This window comes from Mirounga leonina, unplaced genomic scaffold (genome assembly GCF_011800145.1).
Source record: "Mirounga leonina isolate KUSES-001 unplaced genomic scaffold, KU_Mleo_1.0 Mir_108, whole genome shotgun sequence".
NCBI classification, from domain to species: Eukaryota; Metazoa; Chordata; class Mammalia; order Carnivora; family Phocidae; genus Mirounga; species Mirounga leonina.
In genome coordinates this window covers 534,417-548,259 of record NW_023270237.1, presented here as the reverse complement: position 1 = coordinate 548,259, position 13,843 = coordinate 534,417, and the positions used below count along the sequence as shown (strand labels likewise).

General features: G+C 37.8%; 1 protein-coding gene and 1 pseudogene across 1 annotated transcript in view; one reads left to right on the top strand and one right to left on the bottom strand.

The window, feature by feature from the left end:
- LOC118019423 (protein bicaudal C homolog 1) overlaps nt 1-13,843 on the bottom strand; it is a 281,958-nt gene that overhangs the window by 166,151 nt on the left and 101,964 nt on the right. The window lies entirely within an intron of this gene.
- LOC118019433 lies at nt 6,806-7,831 on the top strand (annotated as a pseudogene).

Sequence of the window (13,843 nt, the reverse complement as noted above, 5' to 3'; positions counted from 1 at the left end):
GACCTGACAGTGCCCTGCATTCCATATTCACTAAAAGCTTTCACACCAATAATGATGCGTGGCTCCCACTACCCATCCTAGTAGGCCAACGGGCTGTAGAAGGAGGAGTCATAAGCAGTCTTCAAAGGACCCCTGTTGCCTCCGAGCAAAGGGCTCTGAAGCCACAAGCTGAAAACAGTGCCCAAGTGCGGAGGGAAGGCAACGTACATCAGAACCAAAATGGCAGATTCTTGTGGCTGAGACACGAAACGTTCCTTGAGCCACAGAGAGAACTGGCAGCTCCTGAATCAAGAAGTTGCTTGGATTTTCTTTTTATCCTCTCCTGCCAAGTAAAACTAAAATATCTTTGCATCCAAAATGAAAATTCAGCATGCCCTGATAATTCTTCATTGATAGCAAATCTCATCCAGCCATGGCCTATCATTCCCTGACAATTTTCCATCTCATAACAAAGGAGTAACAGTATTTCTAATAGTGATGAACTATCCTATTGCATGAGAACTTAACACCATCAACACCACCTCAAGAAAAAAATGAAAGAAAGAAAAAAAAAACTCCACTAAGAAGAAAACATTTTTACTGTAAAATGCAAAAAATATAAACATGTTTCAATAATAAAGCAACAAATGGAATCTTTTCTCCACATGAGAATCCAGAAAGTAGTATCCCCAAATAAATATAACAGTCATTCGATTCTAAACTAGGAAGAGTTGTCAACAATATTATAGAAGTGTGTGTGTTTTTTTCCAAACAACTAAAAACATGGAATCCTATCCTAAAACTATAAGGCCCCGCAGCCTTCCCTTAAGCACCGACATAGAAGGGTCTCTCTGAAGAACCAAATCATCTCTCACCTTTGATCAAAGCTTTTCAATTTCAGCTGACTTGAAACTGTTCCATTTCAACTGATTTTAACACCAAATCTATGAGGAATTATCCCCATTTTACAAATAGGGGAATGGAGTCTCAAATGATGAATGACTTGTCCAAGATTTGACAGTTGGTTAATGGGCTGGGATTCAACAGATCTCATGGCTCCTGGTTTAGTGTTCTTTCTAATATTGACATCTCTTACTTGTTTCATTTGTGGATTGCTTCAAAATGAGGGCATGGCTTTGAATCAGGGAAAAGAAGAAGGGATAAAGAGGAGACGGTATAAAGAAATACACATTATAATCACCTCCGGAAGATCCAAGCTTCCCACATCAGACAAGAACCCCCAAGAACCTCTAAAGCATCTTTTGTGTGTGTGTGTGTTGGCAGGGTGGGGAATAAGATAGCTCTATCTCTTATTGCTTTGATCTGTTAGGTAACCATATTTAACTTACTGTGTTTTCCCACTAACAACAAAAACATGAGATTTTTATTTTTCCTAAAAGAGCACAAAGATTTTTAAAAGATTTGAATTGTCAGTGTAATTTAAAAGAGAGAGAAAGAAAGAAAAGAAAAGAAAAAAAAGGAAAAGAAAAATGGTGAATTGAGTTTCCTCCCCCACTTCAACAATTAGATAGTTATAGGACCTGGACCAATTGCTTAAATTCTCTAGGCCTTCCCTCATTTGTATGCTAACTTAGGAAATCTCTATGGTCCTTTACAGTTCTACAATATCATGATGCTAAGAAGTTACTTAGTCCCAATCATGCACACAGAGCAATGTGTAAGGCCCCAAAATACCTGAGGCTTTCCAGAGTTCAGAAACTAGTTGAACTATTAGTATATTAACTCAAAAGAACAGAACAAGGTAAGCAAGTTAACTTTTTAATAAAATCCAAAGTGATACAGGTATGTAAATGCAACACATAAACAAAAACTGTCAAGGTGGAATGAAACAGTCCATAACATGCCACAAAACGACGGGGCTTTTAGCTATATAACTGGAAAGGTCAGAAATTGAAATAAGAAAATGACTTTCTAGGTGGGTAGATATTTTTATCTGCAGTCATTAGAGTCAAGAATGATCATGGCTTGGGGATGCCACTGGTTGATGCCAACAGGAATGATTTGAGGAGCAATGGGAGACAAAGTTAAATAAGCAAGAAGGAACCGAATGTAATTAATGTTCAAAGCCAAAGGTGGAAATTTAGCTTTATCTTGGAGGCAATGGAGAAATGTTAAAGAAATTCAGAGCACAGATATAAAATGATAGTGGTTGTGTTTTAGAAAAGAATCATATACTCTGAAATGATTTACACTCTCATCCCTAACATGAGGCACACTGAGGAAAAATATTTTTTAAAAAGCCTCCTTTGTATCCTCACATCCAGCCCTAACACAAATCTTGGTGTGTGTGTGTGTGTGTGTGTGTGTGTGTTTTAAAGGAATTTCCAAATGATTCATTGATTGTTGAATTCTGTAGACTAGATTTTCACCAAGAAGTTTTTTTTTCATCAAATGATATTGTGAAGTGCTGCATATTACATATTTCCCTAACAAATTCACAAAATAAAAATAACTAGGACATTACAGTCTGTAGGCAGTTTTGAAGGAAAGAATATTTTTTAAGTGTATATGACAGCATTCCTCAAATGTACTTAATCATGGAACTTTTAAAAATAAGATATTTATTAACATAATGCAGAACTAGTGTTTCACAGTATACCTCCTTAGAACTAATACCATGAACATTTAGTCGTAAGAGAATGAAACTCAACAGAAAATGAAATCCATCAGTAACTGACACAAACACATAAAAATACATACAATTCATTCTCTTTTATCAGCATTAGAGACCAACATGAACTTACAATTTCTGTTAGCACTTGCTCATTCTCCACATCAGTGGTTCCAACCTTGGCTACATATTGAAGTCATGGGCCACTTAAAAAAAAAAAAAATTACTAATGCCCTAACTTTATTTCCAGAATAGTTAAATCAGAATCTCTAAGTTCGGGCATCAATAGTTTTTAAAAGGTCCTTGGACAAACACACCAAGGACGATTAAGAACACTGCTGTAGATTAAGAGTTTACCAACACTAAAATGGTTAATGGTAGAGTTTGGGAAATGAGAATAGGAACACGAACTCCAGTTAATTCAGCTAAAAAATCTGTCCCTGAAAAATTGAGAATTGGCTATATTTATTCTGCATACAACACGAGATCTCAAATATTCTTGGCTTTTTTTTCTCTATACTTGTTCATCATTATACTCATGGTTTCACACTAATACTACAGTATGCTAAACTGATAGCCAAAGATTTCTTTAAGGGTGTCTTTAATTTTATACAAATAGAACCAAATTTTCTATTATTTGCCAAATTTGAACTACTGGTCTCAGAAGTTTTAGTCTGATGTCCATAAAACACAGCCAGAAGTAAACTGCAAAGCCAAAACTTTGAACTGTCTTTCTGAAAAATACATTTTTTGAAAAACGTATACCATAGAAGGTTCAGGACTTACTTAAATGATGCTATTTATTTTACAGCCATCATTCCAAACTTGGAAAATTTATCACCCAAAATGCAATGAAGGCACTACAGTAGTTGAAAACTCATGTTTCAAAGCATAGGAGAATGCATTTATCATCCAGGAAAGTAGTGGGAAGAAGAAAGTAATATCACGTCCCTAAACCCAGCACTTACAAAGCGGTCAAAAGCTGCAAAACAAATTATATTGCAAAATGTGTGGTTATCTTTTTAAATTTCATCATCTTTCAGGAGACAATGAATACAGACAACAGGATCCCCTAAATTTAATCTGGATTTCAAATCCTTCTACTCATCCTCTCAACTTTTCACTTGGATGTGTGCATAATTAATTTAGATGAAATGATATAATGATATATATCACTTTCAACTCATCTGTTTTCTGAACCATATGACAGAAAAACAGTCTCCCCTCTCCCTTGTTTTACCTTTGCAAAGGCACTTAAGTTGGTTCTTTCTGCCAGGAATGCCTTTCCATTTTGCCTCCATTAAGACATTGAAGTCATGAAATCACAGGTCTGGAAGACATCTTCACCTAATCTAATCCCTGCTCTCTGCCAGAAACTCTCCCGCAAAGTCTTATCTAATCTCACCCAACACAGTAATCATACTCAGTTCACATACTCCTTATATGTCTACTCAAACACTCTCTCTTCTAGAGTGTGACCTTCTTGAAGACAGGGGTCAGAGAGCCACCTTTTCATTCTGCAGTCCTGTAGCTGGACAGTGTCTAGCTCCCAGCGAAGTCAGTATCTCATGAGTGGCATCCTATTGTAAAGCCAATACATAATCATTCACTCTAGCCCCTTGTATAAGCATTTTCCCCCTTTGCTTGAAAACTCTTTGAAGGTAGAAATTATTTCTTCTTTAGCAGTCCCATGGACCCTAGAAGACAACAGGAGAGTTTTTAGATTCACAGCTTATGAGGTAGTTCATCGTAGTTTTAACGTATGAGAGGGATACTAAAGTGGAGTGGTACTCAAATGAGAAGAAACACATATCCATGTTCCAGTTAAGTACTGAAATATATACTGTCTCCTCAATTTTGTTAATACCTCCCTCTCAAGGCACTGGCTGAAGAAAAACAGGCTCTCCAAACCTGCAAACCAGAGGGAAACCTATGGCACTGAGCTTCTCAAACAGCATCCCCTACTGACTTACAACCATTGTCTTCGAAGATCCCATAGAAAAATTAACAAGAAGTTCTACTTAAGAAAAGAACTTCAAACTAAGTTAGACATTTTCTCATTCACAGGGGATTAAAGTTTCCTGGTAACTCCAAAGTAAACAGGCACATGGGAATTGAAGCTGGGGTGGTTTTGTTCTCTCAAAAAAGTAACTGATGGGGGTGCCTGGATGGCTCAGTCCGTTAAGCAGCTGCCTTCGGCTCAGGTCATGATCCCGGGGTCCTGGGATCGAGCCCCGCATCGGGCTCCCTGCTCAGTGGAGAGTCAGCTCAGGTCATGATCCCAGGGTCCTGGGATCGAGCCCCGCATCAGGCTCCCTGCTCAGTGGAGAGTCGGCTCAGGTCATGATCCCAGGGTCCTGGGATCGAGCCCCGCATCGGGCTCCCTGCTCAGTGGAGAGTCTGCTTCCCCTTCTCCCTCTGCCTGCCTGTCTGCCTACTCGTGCTCTCTCTCTCTCTGTCAAATAAATAAATAAAATCTTAAAAAAAAAAAGTAATTGATGGTGAACTCAAGAAAAAACTAAGAAAGAAATACAGAAACTTCTATATATTTGACAGCAGTTGGTTTTATCTCTGGCTAAATTCCTTCATTCCCCACCTATCATCACTTTAACCATTAAGAAGCAGAAAATTTGAATGACTGATAATCTAGGGTGACCACAGTACTAAAAGTAGTAAATGCTACTAAGGAAGGAAACACATACTTACACACTTCTCACAGCATTTTGATTCACCAAAGGAAAGAAAAAAGAAAGGTAATGAAATTTAGTTTTTCACTACATGAAGTGCCAAAAGGCAACTCTTTTAAGAAGGAATTTATGCCCAAAGAAATAAAAAACTGCAAAAGAACTAGTTTGGGACAAGCCACAAATGCTAAACATACAAAAAAAGAGAATAACATTCAGAATATTTAATAATTTAATTCAAGGATCATGTTACATAAAGAGGCACAGAGTAACAAAGAGCTCTCCTTAACCACAATTAAGAAAAACAGAGAATGTTTCATGCTGTACTAATCCCTCTGCATGCTGGCTGACTACAAACTTCCCACAAAAGGTATAATATTGACTGAAACAACATTAATATCAATGGCCAAAAAGAAGAATGAAATCCCACAACAAAATCTTTTTGAAAAATAAGGACAGCACAAGCTTTTTCCACCTAGGATATTAATAGCAATGACCTTATTATTCCTTGAATAATGCTGGCAACTGACTAGCAAAAAGAAACACACCCTGAATAAGAATACTATTCACATACAGTGTGTGTGTGTGTGTGTATAAAGTATTCATCATACACTAGTATAGTGGGTTTTTTTCATGTTTTAAAGACACTGTGGTACTGCTGCTATAATTTTAATGACAGGTTTTAAGAAAATGTCCTTATGCCTCATCTAAAGAGCACTGCTCCTTTAAAGATAAAATTTAATTTGAGCCATTTGTTGAGGAGTTAAACTACTCTACACATAATGCATAAGCCTTTTGAAGAGAGGGCAATTATATAATTATTCAAGTAATTGGATGCCTTTTATGTGTTTTAGTCTGCATCTTGATTACAAGGCCTCACAACTTCTCAACTACATCAAGAAAAGGGGAGAAGACTCCAAGGACACCTATAGATCAAACTTTGAGAAGCAACACAAACTGTGCTAACTCTCTGTAGGAGCATCTCTCACTTCTGACATATCTGATCGGCTCTCTGTTTTCTGTTCCATGTTGCCTTCCGTGGATGGGCTTCTTCTGCTTACTTACAGCTGCTTCTCCCTTGTAATTCCAGATTTTCCATTGCCAACTCCATCCCCCTGGCTTCTCCCTCACCCATCCTACATCATGACCTTTCCCATTCCATTCCCACTACCACTCTGGGTCTTAGTTTCCCAATTTGTTAGAGGTGAATCTCATTCCATGAGTTTTCAGAGCCCATCACACTGGTCACGGCCAGTGCCTATAGAAAGTTCATCACTGGATCTGGTACCCACATCTAGGTCCATCAGCTGTGGCTGGATGAGCTGGGAAATAGAGTAAAGTAGTGCAAAACATGGCTTGCTCCTCTCCTTCTTCACAGCAGGGTATGTGGGAAGGCAGGTATGTAATGAAGTACATATATTTAGAAGTACTATTCAGGTGTCGGAGCCGCTGCCGCCAAGTCCGGGTCTAGCCTCATGCACCGCTGATGCCCGCCCACCCGATATGCACTCCCGATTCCTTTTGGTTCTAAGTCCAAAATGGCAACTCTCAAAGATCAGCTGATTCAGAATCTTCTTAAGGAAGAACATACCCCCCAGAATAAGATTACGGTTGTTGGGGTTGGCACTGTTGGCATGGCTTGTGCCAACAGTATCTTAATGAAGGACTTGGCAGATGAACTTGCTCTTGTTGATGTCATGGAAGACAGACTGAAGGGAGAGATGATGGATCTCCAGCATGGCAGCCTTTTCCTTAGAACACCAAAAATTGTCCCTGGCAAAGATTATAATGTGACTGCAAACTCCAAGCTGGTTATTATCACAGCTAGGGCATGTCAGCAAGAGGGAGAAAGCCGTCTTAATTTGGTCCAGCGTAACGTGAACATCTTTAAGTTCATCATTCCTAATATCGTAAAATATAGCCCAAACTGCAAGTTGCTTGTCGTTTCCAATCCAGTGGCTATCTTGACCTACGTAGCTTGGAAGATAAGTGGCTTTCCCAAAAACCGTGTTATTGGAAGTGGTTGCAGTCTGGATTCAGCCCGGTTCCATTACCTAATGGGGGAAAGGCTGGGAATTCACCCATTAAGCTGTCACGGGTGGGTCCTTGGGGAGCATGGAGACTCCAGTGTGCCTGTATGGAGTGGAGTGAACGCTGCTGGTGTTTCTCTGAAGAATCTGCACCCTGACTTAGGCACTGATGCAGATAAGGAACAGTGGAAAGAAGTTCACAAACAGGTGGTTGACAGTGCCTATGAGGTGATCAAACTGAAAGGCTACACTTCCTGGGCCATTGGACTGTCTGTGGCAGATCTGGCCGAAAGTATAATGAAGAATCTTAGGCGGGTGCATCCTATTTCCACCATGCTTAAGGGTCTCTACGGAATTAAAGATGATGTCTTCCTTGTGTCCCTTGCATCTTGGGACAGAATGGAATTTCAGATGTTGTGAAGGTGACTCTGACTCCTGAGGAGGAGGCCCATTTGAAGAAGAGTACAAATACACTTTGGGGGATCCAAAAGGAGCTGCAGTTTTAAAGTTTTCTAATGTACCACTTCACTGTCTAGACCACAGCAGGATTTTAGCAGGAGATTGTGTATATTGTCCTTATTATCTGATCTGTTACTCAAGTAATATTAAAATGGCCTAAGAAAAAACATCCATTTCCTAAAGTTCCAAACAGGAATGGTTCACCAAACCCTGCAGCTGTATCCTGATGCTGGATTATACCTGTCTTTGTAGCCCTAAATTGGTTAACATAAGTTAGCCCCACCATGTCAGAGGCAGCACTGCAGAGCTGTGGTTGCTCTTCACACCAGATGTGTGTTTACTGTGTGTTCTGTCACTTCGGGTTCCTTCCCCCAATACCTGACATGCCTAGTCCATCTTTTCCAGTCAGTCACGTCCTGGGATCCAATGTATAAATTCAATATTGCGTGTATTGTGCGTAACTGTTCCAAAGGATCTTATTTTGCGTACCATGTATGTCAGAATATAGTGTACATGGCCATATAATGTAAAAAGACAATGCAACCAACTAAGTGTCATAACCAACTAAAATACCAAATAAATTTTGAACAGTGAAAAAATAAAATAAAAGTACTATTCAGAGACACAAGCAAGGTAAGAGTTGAGAATAAATTCCAAAATAATCTACTTTGTCTAAAAAAAAATGCAAAATATTAAACACATCAAGAAGAAGGTTGTCCTTTAAAAAAAAAGAAAGAGTCCCAAAATTCAAGAAAGGACCGGTTCATGAGATTACAACAAACCATTATTTTAAGTCTTCTAGATAGAATAAAATTTCGGAGGTACAAACTTCAAAACAACCAACTTCAATGTGATTTTGAAACCATACCATTTATTTTACTGTATTAATTTGCCTCCAGCCTTGCAGTTGTCCATCTCATGCACTGTAACAACCCTACTTCAGAACCCTACTTAGCATAACTTGTAGCTTTAGATAGAACTTCTCTCAACTACAGAAGCACAGCCCACCCAAGGGAGCATGATAACTGCTCATTTAAAGAAAATCACTTATGTTTTATTAACAATAGTAAAAAAAATAGTTAAAGTCAGAAAAGGACTCTTCAAGTCAGATGCCACCACCTAGCTGTCTGATCTTGAAAAAACTCAATCCAAGACTATTCAGAGCACTGTCTGGAAGGTAAAAACACCATCACCACATACAACTTTAAAATGTACTAATTCTTCTGTGAACTCACTTAAGTCAATAAGGCTTAAGCTCTTTACTAAATGTCATAGCATTCACTTGAGTCACACTAAATGGCACTACACTGACCCCATCATTTTTATGGACTGTAATCCTTCAGCTGAGTTTTTTACCCTAGATAATGTTATGGAGTCCATAAAAGAAAGAACATCACACAGCTTTGACTAGTGGGTCACAGAACCAGGTGAACTCTTTCAGGGACATGCTTTCTACACTTCCATATGCTGGCCACCATAATGGCGACATTGTCTCCAAGCCAAATGTCAGGTCATGAGCTTAGAGAGACAGAGCATGTGAGCTATATCTAAGTGGGCCTTGACCTGCCAGTCTGAAAGCAATTATCCTCATTTTATGTTATATACCTAGCAATGAATTAGGGCCAGCCTTCTTCAGCTGGGTGAAGAATGGCAAGAAAAGCCAATTCTTCATGTCTGTACCAACGCACAGTACCTGAAGGTTAGGTAATCTTTAGCTACTTCTGAATCACATCAATATCACAGGTATTATGGCCTCACTATAACTGTACAGACAAAATATCGTACCCAGATATTGCTGCCACATTTAAGATGGGACGCTGACCTTGAAAGTGAACAGAATGGTGAGAGGTCTGCAAATTAAGTCATATGATAAAGCAGAAACTAAGTATCTTTAGTCTAAAGAAGACATAGAGATGTAAAAACCATCTTCAAAAATTTTTCTACCTCCAAATGGCAAAACAAGGGCAAATGGGGAGGGCCTTTCTAAAAAATTAGCACTGACTAAAACATGACCTGCCTTGTATATACCTGAGATTTCCTCTGTTTACAACTGTTGTGATACAGAAGATACAGATACAAACTTCAGTACTTGATGGGAAGCAGAACCAGATGACCTCTCAGACTCCTTTCAACAAAATTTTGTATATGCTATAAATTGACAACAATTTATGCATCTGTGAACAACCTCAAACTATTAGCCATGATGATCTGCTTTTCTCCATGACATGGTAGTGGTTGTTAATCTTGGTTTTAAAAGTATTAGATGCTCACTATAGGAAAGTATAGAGAAAGAATAAAAATGAACCATAATTACCCACAGCCAAGACAATCGCTGTTATCATTTGGTATAACTCCTGCCCAATCATTTTTCAAGGCATAAATATATGTAAGAAAATTTGAGACAAGCTGTTTATATACCTTCTATTCTGATTTTTGCATTTATATGATAACCATTTTCTCAATTCCTTAATTATTTACCAAAAAAGTATGATTTTTAATGCCTACCTAATAATATAAAGTTTGGATATAGCATATTTCAAGCATTACATTAAGCACATAGGTTATTTTTTATTAATTTTAATTATTATACATATTACCACATGAACGTCCTTTTACAATGATCTTCAGACACCTCTCTGATGATGTTCTATGTATATACAAGACTGAATTTATCTTTCTTAGATATAAAAATATTTGAATCATATGACAATCAAAGGACATAATTAAATATACACATATACACAAACTACCAAAGCAATCGCAAGGCTCCTCTGATTAGAACTAATCAAACTTAATCCTTCCTCAGAAATAGTTAATGCCACTGTCTTGAAAAATTGCTTCTAATCTTCACAAATATGTTTATATTTGCATATTATCCGTTATTAGTATAATTCTTGCTTATCTGTGTAATGTGAAAATTGTCCTGAAATCTTAGTATCAACCATAAATAAATAAGTTTGTATCTCAATATTTTTCAATTAAGAAAAATGTTGACAACTATAGGAATTAAGGACTTTAGTCCACTCAGGGAGAGCATTTTACAAAATAATATAAAAGCCATTTTAAACTAAGACCGATAAATCACTTAACTGGACCTTTCAATTGTCATTCTATGCCAGAGTCCTGCCTAGTAACACTTCTTAACCTATTTTCATGAATTCAGTTTGATTTTCCACATGAACCAATGCTTTGAGTTTGGTTTCAAGAAGAGAGAAGAATATTTTAACTGGAAAAAACTAAACCTCACCAGATGCTCATTTAAGATTATTATTCACTTAAAAAAATCATAGTAGTAATTAGGGTATATTGACTATCATCAAGATATGTTTTACAGGAATCTTAATGACATCCCCTACTCCATGGTTGCAGAGAGAGGAAAAAAATACAAAATGGGTTTTCATAAAGCAGTTGTGTGAAATGGTTACCAGAAATAAAGCCAAAATTGGGGCGCCTGGGTGGCTCAGTTGGTTAAGCAACTGCCTTCGGCGCAGGTCATGATCCTGGAGTCCCGGGATCAAGTCCCACATCGGGCTCCCTGCTCGGCGAGGAGCCTGCTTCTCCCGCTAACTCTCCCCGCTCTCATGTACTCTCTCTCTCGCTCTCTCAAATAAATAAATAAATCTTAAAAAGGAAATAAAGCCAAAATAGAACATGACAATTGAACTCTACAGGTATTATACAGCCTGCTATAAACATGGGTCCAACACCCAGGCTTCTCATGTCAGATAAAACACCAAGACAGAACTTAGAAATCCAGACAAATGGATGATGAACAAGTTACTTAGATGGCCTTTTTCATAATATTTTCTCACCCTTATATGCTAGATAATAGAGAGCAAATTACAAGGCATTAAAAATAGGACATCAAGGGGTGCCTGGGTGGCTCAGTCCGTTGAGTGTTCGACTCTTGATTTCAGCTCAGATCATGACCTCAGGGTCCTGGGATGGAGCCCCACATCTGGCTCTGTACTCAGCAGGGAGTCAGCTTGAGGATTCTCTCCTTTTCCCTCTGTCCTTGCCCCCACTCTCCCTCTTGCTCTCATGATCTCTCTCTCTCTCTCAAATAAATAAATAAATCTTTTAAAAAACATAGGATCAGGACGCCTGGGTGGCTCAGTCGGTTAAGCGTCTGCCTTTGGCTCAGGTCATGATCCCAGGGTCCTGGGATGGAGTCCTGAATAGGGCTCCCTGCTCAGTGGGGGCTCTGCTTCTCCCTCTCCCTCTGCCCCTTCCCCCTGCTTGTGTGCACGCACTCACTCTCTCTCATACTCTCTCTCTCTCAAATAAATAAATAAAATCTTCAAAAAAAACAAAAAACACAGGATTGATTCTTACCTTAACAACTTTCAAAAAGATGATTAGACAACCTATTTTGGGAGGGTTGTTCCATTTTTCTAAGTTTTATAAAACATGGCCAGTCATAGGAGAGAACCATGACAACAAATTCTCTCATTGAAACTTACTCTCAGGGCCATAGTGTTATAATCAGGAATAAGAACTCAGCATCTCTGAATGTTAGCTTCAAGATTTAACTGCCCATTAGTGGTGACATCCATTGCTGATCACCTTTGCATAAGATTAGAATCAACACTGTAATGCTGCATAGCCTTCTCCACGCATCTTCAGAACTGTGACACCAAGTACTCTTCACTGTATATACATCTTTTTGTAATGTGTGGATTGTGAATCATGTGGATACATTACCTTTTAAAACAAACACTAAGATTAAAACTTTAAAATATCCTTATTTTATTTAAATAGAATTTAAAATGTTTAAGCATAAAGTCTCAGTGAGTGTATCATAGGCTCCAGTTAATTAAACTCATTTTTAAATAATTAAACCAAAGCTTATTTCTATTACCAGAGGAATATCTATTCAACACATACAAAAAAATGACCAGTGGGAAAAGTAGAAGCAATTCTATAATTTCTGCCTTGGCCCCTGCCCCAGTAAAAAGATTAAAGAAGTCCCCATCCAAGATCATCTGAAACACTCATTTTGTGGTGCAGAGGGAAACAAACACTCCTTCCACAATTTTCCCCAGAAGACAACACTTGCTACTTTCCAGTCTTAAAATGATAAAAGTAATGTTTGCCTTAAAAGGATGAGTTTGAGGGTACTAAAAATACACCACATAGGCCACCAAACAGTATCTTATTTATGTTAGTCTTACTATTAGCTTTCATGAAAAGCCATAGTTTATGTGTCAGTTTTCCAAACTGACACATTTTAAGACTATAAACTACTCCTACATTAAAAAATGTTATGTGTACTTTGGGGAGAAATAAATGTGTATAACCTGATGCAATGGAAAACATAGCTTTCATCAATTATGATACTGACTGCATTTTGTCTTCTTCAGCCACTGGGATTCAGGATGCCTAAGTAAAGCACTGTGTTTGATGAGTCACATTTGTAGCACAATCGCTACACTCAACCCCACCTAATATACTGTAACACATTTTCCCCTCTGATCTGGCCATAATCATTTCACAAGAAAAAAAAAGAACTGATTAAAAGGAAACAGGACAGACAGTGAGTAAGCCATGAACAACTGCCCAAAGAACTGTAAAAACCCTGGCAGATCATTTCCATGTGTTTCAATTAAAGTTGCCATGAGAGGTGGACAACAAGCAAGAAAGAATTGATAAAGTTGTATCCATTCCCTCCTTTTTGTAAGTATAGTTAGAGCCAAAGAATAAAAAGTACAATTACTGGAGATCTTGCAAAGCATTCATACAGAAAAACATTTGGAATGTATCCAATGCAAACAGTCTGATTTATAATTCTACAAGCCAATCAGAGAATATTTAAAAAGCACTTTATATGCATTTTTAATACACAGAAAAAAAAGGCTAAGGGTATATAAATAGTTTAAATAGACAGATTACATGTTTTCTTTTTTTCTGTGTTAAATATATATTTGTTCTAGACAATTTAGAAATGGCTTGTAATAAGGAAAAAACAAATTTTATATATATGTATATATATATATAATAAATGACTAGGCAGTTAAAATGTATAGATTAATGTGTGATAAATAACATTTACAGTTTTA